This window comes from Dromiciops gliroides, chromosome 1 (assembly GCF_019393635.1).
Source record: "Dromiciops gliroides isolate mDroGli1 chromosome 1, mDroGli1.pri, whole genome shotgun sequence".
In the NCBI taxonomy this organism is placed as follows: domain Eukaryota; kingdom Metazoa; phylum Chordata; class Mammalia; order Microbiotheria; family Microbiotheriidae; genus Dromiciops; species Dromiciops gliroides.
The window spans coordinates 27,372,340-27,394,049 of record NC_057861.1 but is presented as its reverse complement, the minus strand read 5'-3'; the positions used below and the strand labels follow the sequence as shown (position 1 = coordinate 27,394,049).

At 41.6% G+C, this 21,710-nt stretch overlaps 1 protein-coding gene and 1 non-coding gene across 9 annotated transcripts in view; both read left to right on the top strand.

Moving 5' to 3' along the window:
• RPH3A (rabphilin 3A) overlaps positions 1–21,710 on the top strand; it is a 344,443-nt gene that overhangs the window by 29,256 nt on the left and 293,477 nt on the right. The window lies entirely within an intron of this gene.
• On the top strand, positions 4,623–4,729 carry LOC122737476. Its single transcript, XR_006354309.1, has one exon. It is a non-coding gene; the product is annotated as a U6 spliceosomal RNA (small nuclear RNA).

Genomic DNA, 21,710 nt, shown 5'->3' with positions numbered 1-21,710 from the left:
ATTTGAATCCAGGTCCTTTGAATGTAAATCCAGTGCTTTTTCAACTGTTTCTGCCTCTGAGTTATAGGATCTTAGAGCTGAAGGGGACCTTGGAGATCCTCTAGTCTAACCCCTCTCATTTTACAGAGGAGGAAATTGAGGCCCAGACAAATGAAGTGACTTGCCCAGGGTCACACTGCTAGTAAGTATCTGAGGCCAGATTTGAACTCAGTTCTCCTTGATTCCCAGTAATATATTCACTGCACCACCATGATAAAGATCTTATGATATCAGAAAATATTTAACAATAAGCCATACCCCAAAGTAGCTTAGGTTGTCTCTGGAGATATCTTAATGTGCCCACTAAAGATCTTTAAGCAAAGACTGGATGGCCTTTGGTTGGGCTTGATATAGAAAGGAGTCTTACTCAGATAGGGAGTAGGCTGGAGGGCCTCTGAACTTTCTTTTAACCCTGCGATTCTGTCATTTTTTGATATTGGAATGGTCTCAAGGAGCCAGAATCCAAGAACTTTGTGCATGGGCAGGGAGGGTATTGAACTATGACCTAGCTCTTCAGAGTCTATGAACCTAACCTTTACTCTTATAAATTGAATCAGGCCCATTAAGCTTAAAACACCATGTAGCAAGTTATCGTTCTACTCTAGGAGCACTGCTAGAAGTGGACTCCCACTTTGAGAAGTGGAAAGCAGCTTGCTTGGGGCAGTCAGTCAGTATAAGCCACATTTATTGCCAAACACTAATACTTGTGTCTTGGTTCATGAACCTCAGACTTATTTTTAGTGGGTTTTCATTGATTTTTTAAAAAAAATGGTTAGCTTTAAAGAAACAGTAAAATGCTGTTATAAAAATCATAGTAGCTTTTGTACACACACATACACACATATAAATATAGAAATACATGTATATATAAACTATTGTAGACACATATGCATATATACATATATGTATATACACACATCATCTATCAATCATCTATCTATCATCTCTCTCTCTCTATCTACCCACCCATCCATCTATCCATCCATCTATCCATCCACCTCTCTCTCTCTGTCTCTCTCCTAAGAGGCTTATTTGCTGTGTGACCCTGGGTAAATTATTTAGCCACTTTCAGCTTCAGTTTCTTCATTTGTAAAATAGAGGTTATAATAGCACCTGCTTCCCAAGGTTGTTGTGAGAATCAAATGAGATAACATATGTAAAGCACTTTGCCTATCTTAAAGTGTTATAGAAATGCTAGCTACTGCAAATATTATATTATCATTAGTATCATTATTATTAGTGTCAAAGGCACCAGACTTGGAATCAGGAGAGACAAAGGTTTAAACCCTGCCTTTGAAACTTACGAGCTATAGGGCCCTAGGTCACTTCATTGCGCTAAACTATCTTTTGTTAAATGAAGGTAATAGTTGTATCATACATCCTTGTTGTGAGTTTCAAATGAAATATTCTATGTAGTATCCTTTGGAATCAATCAATTAATCAATAAGCTTTTATTATGTACCTACTGTGGACCAGGCACTCTGCTAAGTGCTGGGGATACAGAGGGGGAAAATTATGTAATCCCTGCCCTCAGGGAACCTATATTTCAGAGGAGAAACAACGCATATGTAAATAGATAGAACATATAAACAAAGTAAATATAAAATAACTTGGGTGAGGAGGGAGGGAGTTTCTAGGAAGGAAGGAGCAAATCAGGAGAGGAGAAAGAGGTAAAGAAGGACCTAGATGTTGAGCTGAGCTTTGAAGGAAGCTTGGGATGCCAAGAGTTGAAGGGGAGAGAAGAGTATATTAATTCCAAGCACAGAATCAGCCCGTGAGTGAGTGAATCAATAAGCATTTATTAAGTGCGACAAAGAAAGGCAGAAACACAATTCCTTCCCTCAAGGAACTCATAGTCTGAGGGAAACATCATGCAAATGACAATGTACAAACAAGCTACAGGTGGAATAAATAGGTAATTAACAGAAGGAAGACACTAGAATTAAGGAGGGCAGAGAAAGGCTCCCTGTAGAGGTTGGGATGTTAGCTGAGACTTGTAAGAAGGCAAGGGTGCTGGGAGGTAGAAGGAGGAAATTCCTGGCTTAGGGGACACATACAAAAGGAGTCACTCTGTAAAAACTCAGAGGAGAGAGAGAACATGCCAACCTCCAGTAGTTCTCCTTCCTTATAAAGTGTTTAAGCCTTAAAGGGTCTCATATACATGAGAAGTATTATTATAATCATCATTATTAAAATCCTCAGAAGGAGAGAAAAAGCTTGAGTTTGACAGCAAGCTGTTACTATTATTATTATTATTATTTTTGGTGAGGCAATTGGGGTTAAGTGACTTGCCCAGGGTCACACAGCTAGTAAGTGTTAAGTGTCTGAGGTTGGATTTGAACTCAGGTCCTCCTGAATCCAGTGCCTGTGCTCTATCCACTGTGCCACCTAGCTGCCCCAAGCTGTTACTATTATTGAGAGGCAGCCTTGGACTCGCTGGGGTTCAGGTCCTATCTCCCACATGTATTGACTGTATAGGACAAGTTTCCAAAACTAAGTTACAAACAAGTTGTTCTGTATACATGGAGAGTTTCCATGTTGAGAGTTGCTCACAATGGGGCAGCTAGGTGGTGCAGTGGATAAAGCACTGGCCTAGATTCAGGAGGACCTGAATTCAAAATGTACTTTATTTTATTTTTTGCAGGGCAATGAGGGTTAAGTGACTTGCCCAGGGTCACACAGCTAGTAGGTATCAAATGTCTGAGGCCAGATTTGAACTCAGGTACTCCTGAATCCAGAGCTGGTGCTTTATCCACTGTGCCACCTAGCTGCCCCCAGGAGGACCTGAATTCAAATTTGGCCTCAAACATTTGACACTTACTAGCTGTGTGACCCTGGGCAAGTTACTTAACCCTCATTGCCCCGCAAAAAAAAAAAAAGTCACTTGAAAGTTTCCTAACAAAAGCTCTTTAAAGAAGGCAGTATGAAGATCAGTGTCCATTTTTACAAAGGAGGAAACTAAGGCTGAGTCCAAGAAACTTGCCTCAGGTTACCCCACTCTAAGTGTAGGGGAACCAGGGTTGGGGTCCAAATCAAAGTCTCCTAACCCAGTATGCATTTTTCATTTTGCCACACAAGGCTTTATCAGGAAGAAAAGTAAAAGAAAAATGGGTGTGCATGAAGCTAGCAATCTGTAGCAAAGAGGAGCATCTCTGCTTTTTAATTCAGGTGAATGTACATCTGGCACCATGCCCAATACAAGCAGGTCTCCTCAGTATCTTGCTTGTTCCAGTCTCTCTGCTTTGGCAATATTCTGCTATTCTTGGAATCATAATTGAATCAGTACTGAAAAAAATCCACAAACAACCCAAACTACCAAAGTAGGGGTGAGGGAGCTCCACTCAGGAAAACCCCCCACCCCAACCTCCTTCTGTATCAACCCACACCCTGCTTTAAATAAACAGCCAAGTCTATTGAATATCCCCAGTTTGTCCAAATATTGTATGGGGGGGTGGTGGTGGGCTTTCAGCCTGGAAGGACTTCAATGTCTCTAATTGCAGGCTTTGCAAAGCTTTCAGGGTTGGGCTGGGCTCATGTTCTTCCCAGTAGCAGGGTTGGAAAAAAAAATCCCCATCAGCATAATTGGAGATCTGTGTACTGTTGTCCCAAGCCTCTATGAAAGCAGAGGTCTAATTGGTGTGGGAATCAGGGCGGAAAACTCATAAAAGGAAAAAAAGAGAGAGAGAGAGATGGGGAAGATGGGAGGGAAGGAGGGAGGGAGAGGGAGAAGAGGGAGGGAGGAGGAGGAGAGAAAAAGACAGAGGGAGGAAGAAGAAGGGGAAAAGGGGAGGGGGGGAAGGGAAGAAAGGGAGGAGACAGGGAGGGTTATGATTGGGAGAGAGGACAGAAGGAGAGAGAGGAGAAAGAGGAAGAGAGAAGAGGGGGAGGAGGGGAGAGAGAGAGAGAGAGAGAGAGAGAGAGAGAGAGAGAGAGAGAGAGAGAGAGAGAGAGAGATTGAGATTGCATTATTTTTCTTTTAGGAAGTTTCTAGCACTTTGTTCATGTCCCATCAGGTTTCTCTGTTGGGAAGGGGCCCTCCTGGCTAGGTGCCAATTCTCTGTGCTGTCTTTGAGCCCAGAGGTTGTTAGGGAAATAGGAGAGAGAGACTGTTCTACTTATACAGAACTTTTAGTTACCCAGGGAGGACCCACCCCACTCCCTCCAAGGCCTCAGGCAATGTTCAGGCAACCACCTCATGCCTGAAGGGAGTATAAAGGAGATTTATCAGTGCCCTTGGCTTCCTGTCAAGCTCAAACTTTCTCTCTCCTTCTAATGATTTTAATAATAATGATTAATAATAATACTTCTCATGTATATAAAACCTTTTAAGGCTTAAACAACACCTTATAAGGAAAGAGAACTAATGGAAGTTGTCATGTTTTCTCTCTCCCTCTCTTTCTCTCTTCTCTGTTATTGTCTCTGTTTCTCTGTTACTTGTGAGGATTATATTGCAAATCACTTGTGAATAGTGCATTATTCTAGGCACTTAACAGATAAGGGACCTGGTACTTTGAGAAGTAAGGTGACTTACCCAGGGTAACTCACCTTGTAAGTATCTGAGCCAGGATTGAAAGTTAATGATGGTGCTTGCTTCGGCAGCACATATACTAAAATTGGAACTATACAGAAAAGATTAGCATGGCCCCTGCGCAAGGATGACACGCAAATTCGTGAAGCGTTCCATATTTAAAAAAAAAAAAAAGAAAGTTAATGATGCCGGGGCAGCTAGGTGGCACAGTAGATAAAGCACTGGCCCTGGATTCAGGTGGACCTGAGTTCAAAATGTGGCCTCAGACACTTGACACTTACAAGTTGTGTGATGCTGGGCAAGTCACTTAACCCTTATTGCCTTAAAAAAAAGTTAATGATGCTAGAAAGTCTTCCCCAAGGGGCACATTGCAAAACTTTAGCTTTCCAGCTGGCCAGAGCCAGTCCAATGTTCATCCTCCTGTGGGGCTAAAGGATGCTTTCATTTCTACTGGAGAAGATAGGAATAACAAAACAGGTATATCTTGTCATGCTTGGAGCCTGAGCCTGTGCACAAGCTGCCCCTGCTTATGTGACAAGGCCTTGTCCTGCCCTCTCTGAGGTCGGTCACATGGACTCATCATGCCTGCAGCCAGTCTTAGGTTCTTCCTGGCACCCCAGCCCCCTCAGCTTTGGCATTTCTCTTTGGACATCGGGCCAGTAGGAGACAGGGTCTCCATGGCAACAACATCAGGGGGCATTGTGGCCAGCTAGAGACGATGTTCAGATGCACATCCCTATACACAGAGAGACATGCAGAGATGTGAAAAGAGACTTATGTAGAGGAAGACAGAGAAACATCAGGGTAGAAAGAAAAGTGCGTAAGAGTGCAAAAAGACAAACAGCAGGGTAGAAAGACAGTGCATAAGAGACATACACAGACACGAAGACGCATATACGTACACATAGAAGCAGGCAGAAAGAGAACCATAGGGCACACAGAGTTGAAAGAGAGGAGAGAGGGTTAGCTTTTAATACTTCTCCTTCTTGGACCCACTTGATGATCCCATGAGAATCATTTCCTGGTCTGTAGCAGATACCTCAAGCTAGATATTAGGGCAAAATCATGCTGCTTGGAAGCTTCTCTTTGGAGCCCTCTCCTTTCTCTGTTCTGGCTCCCTCTCCCTTCTTTTGGTCTCCTGCTGCCACTCCCTGCCTGCCCAGGGCCCCCACACCCCAATTGCAGCCACTCAGTTAACTCTTCCCTCATTTGGTGAATAAGGACCACGGACAGGTCCAGTTCCTCTCTTCCTGCCAACCAAGCTTCTTTGTCCTGGGTCTCATTTAGTTGAGGCTCAGGAGATTAAGTGACCTGTGCAAGGTCACACACCTAGAAAGTGTATGAGGCAGAATATGAACTCGGATCTTCCCAATTCCACATGGATTGAACTTTTATTAGTATTGGGAGATTCATAGGATCATAGCAAGGGCTAGAAGGGACACCAGAGGCCATCTAGTCCGACTCCTTTGTTTTAGAGATGAGGAAACAAAAGTTCAGTGACTTGTTCAAGGTTGTACACCTGGTCAATGGTAAGATCTGAAGTGAGGTCTTTCAGATCCAGAGTCAGCAAAGCTCTTTCTGCTATGCTAGGCTGTCTTGTTTTTGCCTTCTGGGGATGGGTATACAGCATCCTGTTTCTTGTACCTTTTAACTCTGATATCTTAGACCAGTGGGGTCAAACTCAAATAAAAATGGAGGCCACTGAACTACACATCAGGATCCCTGAGGGCGTCATATTGACTTAGAAAACCACAAATTAACATTATCTATGTTGTATTGTATTATTATTTATTTTATTAAACATTTATCAATTACATTTTTATTTGGTTTGGCCACACTGGGGTTGGCCACAGGTTTGACATCTCTGTTAGATCATTCTGCTTTTCTTTTAGTGGTGTGTAGCAGAACTGCCTGGCATCTGAGTCCTTTCTCCTAACAATTGTTAATAGCTAACTTTTGCATAGATAGTGGTTTACAAATATCACCTCATTTGGTCCTTACAGCTACCCCTCAAGACAGGGAAATGGGTATGTATTATCCCCCTTTTTATTTTGTTGTTCAGTCATTTCTCAGTCATGTCTGACTCTTTGTGACTCCATTTGGGATTTTCTTGGCAGAGATACTGGAGTGGCTTGCCATTTTCTTCTCCAGCTCGTTCTACAGATGGGGAAATTGAAGCAAACTGGGTGAAATTACTTGCTCAGGGTCACACAGCTAGTAAGTGTCTGAGCTGGATTTAAACTCAGGAAGATGAGTCTTCCTGACTCCAGCCCCACCTAGCTGCCCCCATTTTCATTTTAGGGAAGAGTGAATTCACAAAGAGTTATGAAGTGATTTGATTATCATCACACAGCTAGTTAAGGTCAGAGGCAGAATTCAAACTTAAGTTTTAATGACTCTAAGTCTAGTGCCTTGTTCATGATAATATGATACCATTTGGCAGGACATGGGAAGGAGAGAAATAAGCATTTATTAAGCACTTTTTATATGCCAGGCACTGTGCTAGTGCCTCACAACAGCCTTGGAAGGCAAGTGCTATTACTATCCCCATTTTAGAGTTGAGGAAACTGAGGCAGACAGAGGGGAAGTGACTTATCCAGGATCACACAGCTAGTAAGTGTCTGAGGTCAGATTTTCTTGACTCCTGGCCCAGAGCTCTGTCATCTATCTGCCATCTATCTGCTGCAGGAATATAATGAATGGATTTGGATTAAGAAGACCTGTATTTGAATCCTGAAGACACCTAGGTGTCTTTGGACAAGTCTTTTTAGCTTTTCTTTGCCTCAGGATCATTCAGCTAGTACATGTCTGAGGTCAGATTTGAACTCAGGTCCTCTTGACTCCAGGACCAGTGTTCTATCCTTTGTGACATCTAGCTGCCCCTAACTCCCACATTTTTTTGTGTGTGGGGCAATTGGGGTTAAGTGACTTGTTCAGGGTCACACAGCTAGTAAGTGTCAAGTGTCTGATGTCAAATTTGAACTCAGGTCCTCCTGAATCCAGGGCTGGTGCTTTATCTAATGCGCCACCTAGATGCCCCCAACCCCCACATTTTAAGCTCAGTTACTCAGTCTTGCATCCTGTAACCAGATAGCAAAGTCCTTTTTGTTCATGCTCTATAAGGACTGAGTAAAAGAACTAGGATTATTTAATATGGAAAAGATTGGTGGTGATGGAGGTGGGGGTGGGGGTGGGGGAACCAAATGGTGGTACTTGAAAGGGTGTGACCTGGACAAGGGGTTAGTTCAATTTTGCTTGATCTCAGAGGACAGAACCAGGAGGAGGGGATCCAAGCTTCAGAGAGATAGCTTCCTCTGCTTCCTAACAATTGGAGCTAACTCTCAGGGGAATGGGCTTCTCTGGAGGGAGTGGATGCCTTCTGACTTCAGGCCTTCGGTAAAGGAGACAAAGTCCGGCTTGGACTGGATGACCTCCTGAGAGTCTGTGTTCCTGCCAATAACATTGCATATAATTAAGACTTGTAAAGCTTGAGCACGAGCTGTTGGCTCTGACCTAATTAATTTTAGACACCTTGGGGTGTCTCAGCCATCCAGAATGACAGCTCAGTCCTCCATTTGCCCAAACTCAACAGGCAGAGCTGGGGCCAAATGCTGGAGCCTGGTGTTATCTCCAGGACTCATCCGGTTTGTGGTACCAATTCAAGTCATTGCCCTTGTGTTTAGCTAGATGTTTGGAGTCTTCCCATTGTGGAGGTGGGCAACAGAATTTCTATGTGCAGCAGTACTGGGCTAGGAAACAAAGGAAATTAAAAAAAAAATCAATCCCTGCCCTCAAGAAGCTTACATTCTAGTATGTGTTTTTTGGGGGTGTGTGGTGGTGGTGGTGGAGAGGGGACACAAAGTATAAAGAAAGGAGAGAGAAGTAATGACTAATGAAATTAGCAGAGTCTTCCTGGGGCAGGTGGTCTATGAACTGAGCCTCCAAGAATGACATCATTCTGGTTCTTAAATCAAATTTAGTAACATATATTGAAGACCTACTACATATAAGGAATTCACACTGAATGTGACCAAAACAAAACTCATTATCTTTGCCCCCAGACCTTGGACTATCCTATTTCTGGAGGTCTTCAAATAGACATCACGTGACCGACCTGCCCTTGGAACTGTGATAGAGGGCATTGGACCACATGAGATAATATATGTAAACTGCTGTGCAAACATTGAAAACACAATATAAATGGAAAACCTATGCCTGGAATGCCCTTTCTCCTCACTTCTGCTGCACAGAATCTCCAGTTTCCTTGAGATCATAGATCTCTATCAGGGATTCTTAACCTGGGGTGCATGAACTTTTAGAAAAAATTTGAATTTATATTTCCAGTTTCAAATTCTAGCCCTCCTTCCACCCTTCCCTCACCCATTGAGAAGGCAAGAAATACGATACCCATTACACATATGAAGCCATGCAAAATGCATTTCCATGTTAGCTATGTTGACACAAAATCCAAGGAAAATAAAGTATAACAAATATGCTTCAGTCTGCACTGAGTTAATTAGTTCTTTCTGTCTCTCTCTGTCTCTCTCTCTATTTCTTTCTCTCTCTTCTCTCCTTTCTCCCTCTCCCTTCTTCCTCTACTCTTTCCCATTCTCTCTCTCTCTCTCTCTCTCTCGATGGTATTTTTCATCATGAGTCCTTTTGAATTGCATGAATTTAAAATATTTTGATAACTATATTTCAACATAATTGATTTCCTTTGTATTCCTGTGTATCTTATCTTATTCATTTAAAATATTATTCTGAAAAGAGATCCACAGGTTTCACCAGACTGTGAAAGGGGTCTACGAAGCAAAAACCCAAGCTTGGTGTACCTAAAGCCTTTCCTGATCCCTCAGCTGCTAGAGCCTCTCTGGACTTCCATTACCTTTTATATTTCGTACTGTATTTCCTATATGTGTAGGTGGCACAATGGATAGAGCACCAGGCCTGGAGTCAAGGAGACCTGAGTTCAAACTGAGACTCCAACACTTCCTAGGTGTGTGACCCTGGGCAAGTCATTTAACCCTGTTTGCCTCAGTTTCCTCAACTGTCAAATGAGCTGGAGAGGGAAATGGCAAATACTCTGGTATCTCTGCCAAGAAAATCCCAAATGGGGTCATGAAAAGTAGATATACAACTGAAATTTATTGTTTCCCCTGATAGAATTGAAGTTCTTTGAGGGCAGGTGCTGTTAACTTTTTTTTTTTTGGTCTTTGGCTCCCCAGAAGCCAGTACAGTTCCTGGCTCTGAGTAACAATAGAACAACTTTTTTTTTTTTTGGTGGGACAAGGGGGGTTAAGTGACTTGCCCAGGGTCACACAGCTAGTAAGTGTCAAATGTCTGAGGCCGGATTTGAACTCAAGTCCTCCTGAATCCAGGGCCAGCGCTTTATCCACTGCACCACCTAACTGCCCCCTGAACAACTTTCTAATAGGTTTCCCTGTCTCTAGTCTTTCCCCACTGCAATCCAACGAGCAATGAGAACTTGTTGGTTCATTGACTGGATGGTCTCTACGATTCCTTACAACTCTGGGAGTTTGTAATTCTGAAAATAACATGGGTCAAGATTTGGAAGAGTGTAGAGAATAGGGTTAGGGGATTGAGAAGAGAGCAGGAACACAACACCAAGGTGGGCTGGGAATAGGAGCTAGTCTGACTGGAGGTTAGGAAGACCAGAACAGAAGGCTAACAGAGAAACTCCCCATGTTAGCCACCCCCTCACCCCCAGCAAAACCATTTGGTCTGATACCTTGCTTCCCTACAAAATTTCTCAGCAAGTTGTTCCCAGTGTTTGGGGATAAAGTGAAATTATGCTGAGCATTCTCATCTGCTCATAGCAAATCATAAATAATGGAAATGCCCAATCAGATACCATCTGAGAACCCAGAGACATTTATTGACTGTCTATTGATCTACAAGACAAAAATTTTTAATACTCATTAATAAATGCTGGTCTGGCTGCTTTTGGGTCCAGACACTCGTTTTATTTCATTTCTTTGTGGGAAAATCTCTCATTTTCTTCCTTTAAGAAATCAACCACCTTTTCTGGTCTTGAGATTAATATCACCACCTCAGTAAGAAGGAGCTGGATATATAGAATCTTAGGTTGAAAGAGACTTCAGCACACATCTAGTCTAGACCATACACAATAAAAATCCTCTCACCTGCCAAGTAGTTACCCAACTTCTGCTAGAAAACCTCCAAAGGTGAGAAACAGTATAATATAATGGTTAGAGCACTGGACCCTGGAGTCAGAAGACTGGGCTTCTTATCCTGCCTCCAATACCTATTATGGGGCAGCTAGGTGGTACAGTGGATAGAGAGCTGGACCTAGAGTCAGGACTTGAGTTCAAATCTGGCCTCAGACACTTACTGGCTGTGTGACCCTGGGCAAGTCACTTTACCTCTGCTTCAAGTTTCCTCATCTGCAAAGTGGGGATAATAATACAGCCTACTTTCCATGGTTGTTGTAAGGATCAAATAAAGTAATAATTATAAAGTGTTTAGCAAGAGTACCTGGCAAATGGTAAGTACTACATACATGTTAGCTGTGGGTCATTACCACCACCACCATCATCATGAGCTATATGACCCTAGGTAGATAATTTGGCTTTTCTGGGCCTTGGTTTCTTCATCTATAAAACGGGGTAGTGGGATTTCATTAACTTTAGGTTCCCTCCCCATGATTCTAAGAAGATCAGCTCTGTTAATTACTGCCTGGGTGACCCTGGATAAGTCACTTCCATCTCCTGGCCTCAGTTTCCTCATCTGTAAACTCTGTTAAAAACAACAACAACAACAACAACAACGGATTTGGCTTCAGCTCCCTTCCAGCCCTCAATCTGGGATCCTAGGACCTCCTGAGGCAGCCCATTGAATAATTCTCATTGTTCAGATGTTTTTCCGGCTGTCTGCTGCTTCTCAGCACTTCAGTTTTGCCCCTCCGGGGCTAAGTGGAACAAATCGAATCCCTCTTCCAGGTTGACAGCCCTTGAAATCCTCGAAGACCGCAATCTTCTCCAGGCTAAGCCTCTCTAGTTCCTTCCACTGCTTCTCAAGGGGCCTCATCCTGAGGCCCTTAGTCACCCCCCCCCCCCCTTCCACACACTCTCCTGAGCTCTAAATCTCTCTAAAAATGCAGCCCCCAGCACTAGACGAAAGACTCGGAGGGGCGGGGGCGGGCGGCGGGGGTGGGGGGGTTGGGGGGTTGGGGGGGGGGGGGAGGTCTGACCACTTCACGGAGGAATAGAAATATCGCTTTCAGTTTATAGATTCGAGCTGGATGGGGCCTTTGGGGTTCTCTGGTCTAGCCTCAAGACCAGTTATCAAGCAGCACCAGGCTCATCTCTCTTCCACACGACAACCTTTTGGATGCTTGTGCCATTCCTTCCCCAGTCATCTCTGTTGCAGTCCTTTTTAAACATTTAAAAAAATTATTTCTTAAATTTATTTTTAATTTTTTCTCCTGGGGCCCTCCCCCATCTCTTGGGTTTGCACCTCTGTTTTCTCCTACCCCACCCTCACCCCTTAGGCTCCCCAAGTCCCCATCCCGCCATCCCTCCCCCATTCCTTGAGCTTGCACCTCCTTTCCCCAACCCTGCCCTCAGCCCCTTGGGTTTTTTCCTTCCCTCTTTCCTCTCTCTCTCTTTGGCTCATTAATCCCTTCTCTACACTTCTCCCCACCTCTCTATCTTCCCTCCAGGTGCACAAATTCATTAGGGATCCAGCCCCCATACCAGACTCCTTGGCTTGTTCCAGGGCCAGAGCCCCCTCCTCAGCTGAACACCCCCAAACCCTGGTCACACACACACATGCATAATGGAACAGCCAGCACTGGATCGGCTGGGACACAACTTCCCTACTCCCGGGACCCTCTACTAGTTTAGCCTGGATCCCCTCTTCTGGGGGTGAAGGTCTCAGTCCCTCGGGAAGGGAAAGCTCTCCATTGCAATTCTTTCAAATGATTGTTGTGGGTAATCTTTGTATGCAGATTTTTGTAGCTGTTGACCATTTTAGGCTTTTGCTTTGGGATTTTCAGAATGAGCCCCTTTTTGTTCCCCTCTACGGTTTCTCCCTACCTGGGCTCCGTCTTATCTCTTCTGATAGATTGTAAGCTCTTTGAGCACAGTGTTTTGGGAGACACATACCACCCATGTCTTATTAGTTGTAGTAGTAATGATTATTAGTATTAATTAGTAAATATTAGTAAATAGTAGTAATTCATAATAAGGGCAGCTAGTGATACAGTGGGTAGAGAGCACAGGGCCTGGAGTCAAGAAGACCCTAGTTCAAATCTAGCCATGGCTACTTACTAGCTATGTGACCCTGGGCAAGTCATGTAACTGTTGGCCTCAGTTTCCTTATCTGTAAAATGAGCTAGAGAAGGAAATGGAAAACTACTTCAGTATCTTTGCAAAAAGCAAAAACAAAACCCAACCCACAACACCCTAAATGGGGTCATGGAGAGTCAGATATGACTTAAATGACTGAATAGCAACAACAACAATAATAATAGTGAGCATTTGTATAGCACCTACTATGTGTCAGGTATTGTGTTAAGCACTTAACAAATATTATCTCATTTGATCCTCACAACAACCCTGGAGGTAGAAGTTATTATTCCCACTTTTACAGTTGAGGGAACTGTGAGGTACTTGTCCAGGGGCACAGAGCTAGAAAGTGTCTGAGACTGGATTTGAACTGAGGTATTTCTGACTCTAGGGTAACTAAGGTGTTGCAGTGGATGGAATGCTGGGCCTGAAGTTAGGAAGATTCCTTCATGCATTTAAATCTAGCTTCAGACACTTATTAACTGTATGACCCCATGAAAGTCACTTTACCCTGGGGTGCCTCAGTTTTCTCATTTGTAAATGAGCTGGAGAAAGAAAATGGAAAAAAAGAAGAAAATGGCAAGCTACTCCAGGGTCTTTGCCAAGAAAAATCCCAAATGGGATCATAAAGAGTAAGACTTGACAACAAAATTTCTGACTCTAGACCCAGCACTCCATCCACCATGTCACCTAGCTGTCCCATCTTGAAGAACTCCTATCCCTTCTCCTTTCTTCCCCTTTCTCTCCCATAATCCCATCCCATTTCTCTTTAACCTTCTATCTCTCCTGTCACTCTCAGTCAGTCACTCAACAAGCATTTATTAAGTTCTTACTATGTGCCAGGTACACTGCTAAACTTAGGGAATAGAAACACAAGCAAAGAGAGAGACAATCCTGGTCTCCTTTTCTTCTTTTTTTAAAACTTAATTTAGGGGCAGCTAGGTGGCACAGTGGATAGAGTACTGGCTCTGGAGTCAGGTGGACCTGAGTTCAAATCCAGCCTCAGACACTTGACACTTACTAGCTGTGTGACCCTGGGCAAGTCACTTAACCCTCATTGCCTCACAAGAAAAGAAAAGAAAAGAAAAAAACTTAATTTAGTATTTTATTTTCCCCCAATTACATGTAAAACAATTTTTAACATTCATTAAAAATTTTTTTGAGTTCTAAATTATCTCCCTTTCTCCATCCCTCTCTCTCCCCATATTAAGAAGGCATGAACTTGGATATAGGTTATGTATGTGTAGTCATTCAAAACATTTCCATATTAGTCATGTTGTAAAAGAAAACATAGACCAAAAAAACCTCAAGGAAAATAAAGTAAAAAAATTATACTTCAAATCTGTATTCAGTCACCATCAGTTCTTTCTCTGGGGATGCATAAGTCCTTTAGAGTTCTCTTGGATCATCTTGCTGAGAATAGCTAAGTCATTCAGCTGATCATCTTACAATATTGCTGTTACTTTGTATATAGTACATTTCACTTTGAATCAGCTCATGTAAGTCTTTCCAGGTTTTTCTGAGAGCATCCTGCTCATCATTTCTTATAGCACAATAGTATTCCATCATAATCACGTACTGAAATTTGTTCAGCCATTCCCCAGTTGATGGGCACTCTCTCACTTTCCAATTCTTTGCTACCAGAAAAGAGCTGCTATAAATGTTTTTGTACATATAAGTCCCTTTCCTTTTATTTAAAAAAATCTCTGTTTGGGTACAAACTAGTAGTGGTATTGCTAGGTCAAAGAGTATGCATGGCATTATAGCCCTTTGGGCAAAGTTCCAAATTGCTCTCCAAAATGGTTGAATCAGTTTATAACACCACTAACATGGTATTAATATCTCATTTTCCCCACATCTCCTCCAATATTTGTCATTTTCTCTCCTATCCTATTGGCCAATCTAGGTAGTACCCTAGAATTGTTTTGATTTGCATCTCTTCAATCAATAGTGAATTAGAGCATTTTTTCCATTTGGATTTGATTACTTCATCTGAAAACTGTTCATATCTTTTGATCATTTACCAATTGGGGAATGATTTGAATTCAGAGAAACTTGCTTGAAAATCAGTTACTATTGTTAACTGTATTTCCCTTCATCCTTTTTCCCGCCACCCATTTATTCTATTTTCTCTTTCCTTTTACCCTGTCCCTCCTCAAAAGTGTTTTGCTTCTGACTACCCCCTCACCCAATCTGCCATCTCTTCTATAACACTCCCAACCCCTTCTCTTATCCCCTTCACTTCTTACTTTCCTGCAGGGTAAGAAAGATTTCTATACCCAACTGGGTGTGTATGTTATTTCCTCTTTGAGCCAATTTTGATGAGAGTAAGGTTTACTTACTCCCCCTCAACTCCCCCATCTTCCCCTCTCTGTAAAAGCTTTTTCTTGTCTCTTTTATATGAGATAATCTATCCTGTTCTACCTCAAGGAGCTTATAATCTAATAGGGGGAGACAGCATACAGAAGGAAGCTGAAAAGGGAATATTAGAGGTTTAGAGTTCATGGATGCACCCTCTAATCAGACAGGAAGAGGATGGTGATAAGGAGTACCAACTAACACCCCCCCCCAACTTAATCTGACAGTTGATACAATATTACATGGCCATAGTCTCTCACCTCTGAAATGAAAGGAGGGAGGTGCCTTTTCTCACTTCTTCTCTTGGGCCAAGCTTGGTCATTATAATTACAATGTTCAATTTCTTTTAAAAATATTTTCAAAAATTTGTACTTATTTTTCTCTATCCCACTTCCGACCTTTATTGAAAAGAAAAAACAAAACCAAACCCTTTGTAACAAATATTCAGTCAAGCAAAACAAATTCCCACATTGGTTATGTTCAAAATTAAGTTTCAGTCTACATCTTGAGTTACCTCTTGGTCAAGAGTCAGGGAGTGTGGATAATTATTATTATAATTATAATTTGGAACCAGTTGGGGTAAGTGACTTGCCCAGGGTTACACAACTAGTAAGTATCTGAGGCCAGATTTGAACACAGATCCTTCTGACTCCAGGGCGGGTGCTCTATCCACTATAGCACCACCTAGCCACCCCAGGAAGTGTGTATTATTAGCAATTTCCTGAATCACAGTTGGTCATTGCATGATCAAGGTTCTTGAGTTTTTCAAAGTTTCTCATTTTAAAAATGTAATTGATATTGTATAAATTGTGCTCCAGTTTCTGCTCATAGCACTTTGTTTCAGTCCAGTCTTCCCAGGCTTTTCTGTAGTCATCCCTTTGGATATCTCTTACATCCTAATAGAATCCCATCACATTTATATATCATAAGTGATTCAGTCACTCCCCAGGAGGTGGGCATCCCCTTGGTTTCCACCATAACAAGAGCTGCTTTCTCCTTTCTCCTCCTTCTTTGATCTCTGTGAGGATATATACCTAAGAGCAGCATTAATGGATCAAAGGGTTAGTAACTTTTGGACCATCACTTCTCTGATAAAGATCCCATTTCCAAGATATATAAGGAACTGATTCAAATTGATAAGAAAAAGAACCATTCCCATATGACAAGTGGTTAAATGTTACAAACAGGCAGTTTTCAGTTTCCTTCTCTCCCCTCCCCCATTTATGTTGTAGTCATTATGTTTATTATTTTCCTCTGTTCTCTTTATTTCTCTCTGCAATCTGTTCATATAAGTCTTCTGTGCTTCTCTGAATTAATCATATTCATCACTTCTTATAGCACAGTAACTTTCCATTACATTCATGTATTACAACTTGTTTCCATAAAATATTCCATTATATTTATGGTTCACAACTTGTTTTGACATTCCCCAATTTATGAGTAGCTAGTTCATTTCTACTTCATGGCTGCCCCCAAATACTGCAGCTCTCTTTCTACCATGTAGTGCCTTTGTGAGCTCTGCATTTTTTTGTTCTGTTCCTGTTTTGCTGGGGGATAGAATAAGGGCAGCTGCATTTGAAAGTAAGATGTGTAATCATTTGCCTGGGAAAGCGAAGGCTTGGTGCAGTCTAATTAGGGTGCCTGCACCGATTTCTGGGGCTCCTGGAATCCTCACACTATAAATCTGATAATAGGACATGATAAAGGTCTTGGTGAAGCCCAAGGCCAGGATTTGCAATTGAGAAAGCAATTTTTTTAAAGGCTGACATTTAATTTTGCCTCCTGTGCCCAGCCTGTGTTTCCATTTCTGTTAGATATAAAACTATCTGGAAAAGACACACAGTGGTTGTTAGCTTAGCTTTTGTAGAGACTTAGAATGTCAGAACTAGGCAGGATCTTCTAACTCCCTTATTTTATATATTAAGAAACTGAGACCCAGAGACAGGAAATGACTTGCGTAAGGTCACATGGTGAATTGGTAGCAGAACTAGACTCAAACTTCAGGCCTCCTGACTCCAAAGGCCATCATATTGCCCACTGGGCTACACTGCTTGCTAGTCTAATGAGCGCTTTTTGGGGGTTGCAGTGTGGAACAGTGGAGAGTTGAGAATCAGAGTCAGAGTTGAAGCCCAGCTCTGTCACTTACCTGTGTGACTAGGGGCAAGTCCTTAAATTCCTAGGTCTCTCAGTTTCTTTATCTGTAAAATGGGAAGGGGTCGGACTAGAATTGCTTTTGAGGTCCCTTCTAAAACTTATGATATGGTTCAAAGTCATAGTTTTGAACATGATACTTCAAATGACATGAATAGAAGAAAGGAAACAAGTGATTTAAAGCACCTACTATATACCAGGCACTATGCTAAGTGCTTTACAAATATTATTCTCATTTGATCCTTATAACAACCATGGACAAAAGTTGCCATTAGGATAGAGCCCTTGGACTTGGGTTCAAATCATGACAGACACTTACTACATGCATGACCTTGTGCAAGTGACTTAACTTCTTTGGGCCTCAGTTTCCCCAGATGTTAAGTGAGGATAATAATAACACTCACCTGACAGGGTTGTTGTGCTGAACAATTGAAAGACTATATGTAAAGTGCTTTGCAAACCTTAAATTGTATAATAAATGCCAACTACTGATAATAAAATAACAACTGGCATTTATATGGTGATTGAAGTTTGCAAAGCACTTTACAAATATGATTTCATCTTTTCCTAAAACAACTCAGGAGATGGGTGCTGTTATTATTACCATTTTACAATTGGGGAAACAAAGGCAGAGAGCTGTTTAAATGACTTGACCCCCAAGGTCACATGGTTATTAAATATCTGAAGACTTCCTAATGGACAGGTCCTTCTACTAATGAAGATTTGAAGTTTAAGAATTTTAGAGGGTTGCCCAAGTGACTTGTCCAAAGTCAACCAAGCAATATTATTAAGCAGGACTTAATAAACCAGATCTTTTAATTTTGAGGCCAGCTTTCTATGTTCTATCCTCTATTGCCTATAATTCATAACTAATTCATGTTAAAAAAACCTTATAGACAGGCTTCAAATTAAAATAAAAAAAATATAAACATTTTTATTTATAGTTTTGAGTTCCAAATTTTATCCATCCTTCACTACTTCTCCTCCCTTTCCCTGAGGTAGATATGGGTTATACATGTGCAGTATGTAAACATATTATCATATTAGTCATTTTGTACAAGAAAATTTAAATAAAAAGAAAAAATGAAAGTGAAAACATTTTTTTCACTAATAAATTTTTCTTTATTTAGAATTTTCCCGAAGTTACATGTAAAGAAAAAAAGCAAACTTTCCAAATTTTAAAAAACTTTGGTGTCCAAATTTTCTTCTTCCCTCCCTTCTTACCCCTCCCCAAGAAATCAAGCAATTTAATATAAATCAACATGTGCAGCTCATGCAAAGCATCTTCACATTAGTCTGGTTGAGAAAAAAAAACAGACAAAATAGAAAGAGGAACTAACAAATAAAATTATTCTTCAATCTGTATTCAGATACCATCAGTTCTTTCTCTGTTCATGGTTTGCATTTTTCATACATCCTTCTGATAGCATCCTGCTCATCATTTCTTTCACAATTACTATTGCTACCTGTACTACCCTCCATCCTATTCCCTCCCCTTGATATTTACTCTGTTTTCTATCTTCTTTCACCCTATCCCTCCTCAAAGGTGTTTTGCTTTTTATTGCCCCCTCCCCCAATCTGCCCTCCCTTCCTTTGCCTCTCCTCCCCCTTTTCTCCTTCCCCTCCCACTTTCCCTCAGGAAAAAATATATTACTAAACCCACTTGAGTGTGTATGTTATTCCATCTTTGAGCCAATTCTGATGAGAGTAAGGCTCACTCACTCCCCCACTCCTTCCCCATCTTCCCGTCAATTCCATGATCTTTTTCTTGTTTCTTTTATGTGATCTGCTTTCCCACCTTCCACCTCTCCCTTTCCCTTTCTTCCAGTGCATTCCTCTTGTGCCTTAACTTTGTTTTTTTTTTTTTAGTGAGGCAATTGGGGTTAAGTGACTTGCCCAGGGTCACACAGCTAGTAAGTGTTAAGTGTATGAGGTCAGATTTGAGACTAGTAATCCTGAATCCAGGGCCGGTGCTCTATCCACTGCACCATCTAACTGCTCCATGATGACATCTTTAAAACAAAGTTAAGGGGCAGCTAGGTGGCGCAGTGGATAGAGCACTGGCCCTGGATTCAGGAGTACCTGAGTTCAAATCTGACCTCAGACACTTAACACTTACTAGCTTTGTGACCCTGGGCAAATCACTTAACTCCAATTGCCTCACCAAAAAAAAAAAAAAAAAGATGTCATCATGGGTCAGGAGGCCCGCAGCCCAAATTCTGCCCCAGACGCAAGCCACCCCACCCTGCTTGCCCACCAAAACCAAGGATAACAAAACATAAATGCTTTACAGAAATCATCCCTTCATATTCAATTCACACCTGTGCCCTCTGTCTAAGTACATTCCTTTCAGCTGCCCTAATACTGAGGAAGTTCTTATGAGTTAGAAGTATTATCTTCCCATGTAGGAATGTAAACAGTTTAACCTTTTAATATTCCTCATGATTTCTTTTTCCTGTTTACCTTTTTTATGCTTCTCTAGGGTCTTGTATTTGAAAGTGAAATTTTCTATTAAGTTCAGGCCTTTTCATCACAAATGCCTAAAAGTCACTCTTTTTTCTTTTTTTTCTTTCTTTTTTGGTGTTGTTGTTTTTGCAGGGCAATGAGGGTTAAGTGACTTACCCAGGGTCACACAGATAATAAGTGTCAAGTATCTGAGGCTGGATTTGAACTCAGGCCCTCCTGAATCCAGGGCCTGTGCTTTATCCACTGTGCCACCTAGCTGCCCTGAAAGTCCTCTTTTTCATTGAAGTCCTATTTCTCCCCCTGAAAGATTATACTCACTTTGTTGGGTAGGTGATTTTTGGTTTTATTCCTGTTTCCTTTGCCCTACAGAATACCATATTCCATGCCCTCTGGTCCTTTAATGTAGAAGCTTCTAGATCTTGTGTTATCCTGAATGTAGCTCCACAGTATTTGAATTCCTTTTTCTAGATGCTTGCAACATTTTCTCCTTGACTTGGCATCTCTGGAGTTTGGCTATAATATTCCTGGAAGTTTTCCTTTTGGGATTTCTTTCTGGAGGTGATCAGTGGATTCTTTCAATTTCTATTTTACTTTCTGCTTCTAGAATATCAGGGCAATTTTCCCTGGACTTTGGAAGATGATGTCTAAGTTCTTATTTTGATCATGGTTTTCAGGTAGTCCAATGATTTTCAGATAATCTCTCCTGGATCTATTTTCCAGCTTAGCTGTTTTTCCAAGGCGATATTTCATATTATCCTCTATTTTAAAAATTCATTTAGATTTTCTTTATTACGTCTTGATTTCTCATAAAGTCATTAGCTTCTATTTGCTCTATCCTAAATCTTTTTTTTTTTTTTGGTTGGGGCAATGGGGGTTAGGTGACTTGCCCAGGGTCATACAGCTATTAAGTGTCAAGTGTCTGAGTCCAGATTTGTCTATCCTAATTCTTTTTTTTTTAATTTTTAAAATTTTTCTTTTTCTTTTTCTTTTTTTTTTTTTGCGGGGCAATGGGGGTTAAGTGACTTGCCCATGGTCACACAGCTAGTGTCAAGTGTCTGAGGCTGGATTTGAACTCAGGTACTCCTGAATCCAGGGTTAGTGCTTTATCCACTGCGCCACCTAGCTGCCCCTTGTCTATCCTAATTCTTAAACAATAATTTTTCTTCAAGGAGTTTATATACCTCCTTTTCCATTTGGCCCAATTTGCTTTTCAAGCTGTTGACTTTTTTTTCATGACCCTCCTGCATTGCTCTCATTTCTCTTTCCATTTTTTCCTCTAACTCTCTATATCTTCCCTCTACCTCTCTCACATTCTCTTCAAAGTCATTTTTGAGTGATTCATGGCCTGAGACCAATTCATATTTTTTCTTGGAAGCTTTGGATATAGGGGGCTTTGGCTTTGTCATTATCTTCTTTTGAGGGTGTATTCTGATCTACCTTGCCACCAAAGAAGCCTTTGATGGTCTGCTGTTTTCTCTGTCTGCTCATTTTGATTGCCTGTTTCCTGGCTTTTAACTCCTTAACATCTAGCGCTACTTCCAGGATACACTGATCCAAGCTATAGTGGGTGCAAGAGGGTGCAATTAGGCAGATTCTTAGCCCTCCTGCCCTGTAAGTAAACATGGCCCTCTTTCTTTTGTTTTGTTTTTTGTTTTTTTAGTGAGCCAATTGGGGTTAAGTGACTTGCCCAGGGTCACACAGCTGGTAAGTGTTAAGTGTCTGAGGCCGGATTCGAACTCAGGTACTCCTGAATCCAGGGCTGGTGCTTTATCCACTGCACCACCTAGCTGCCCCGCCCTCTTTCTTTTTAACTCAGAAACAGAAGTCTCATTGAAATC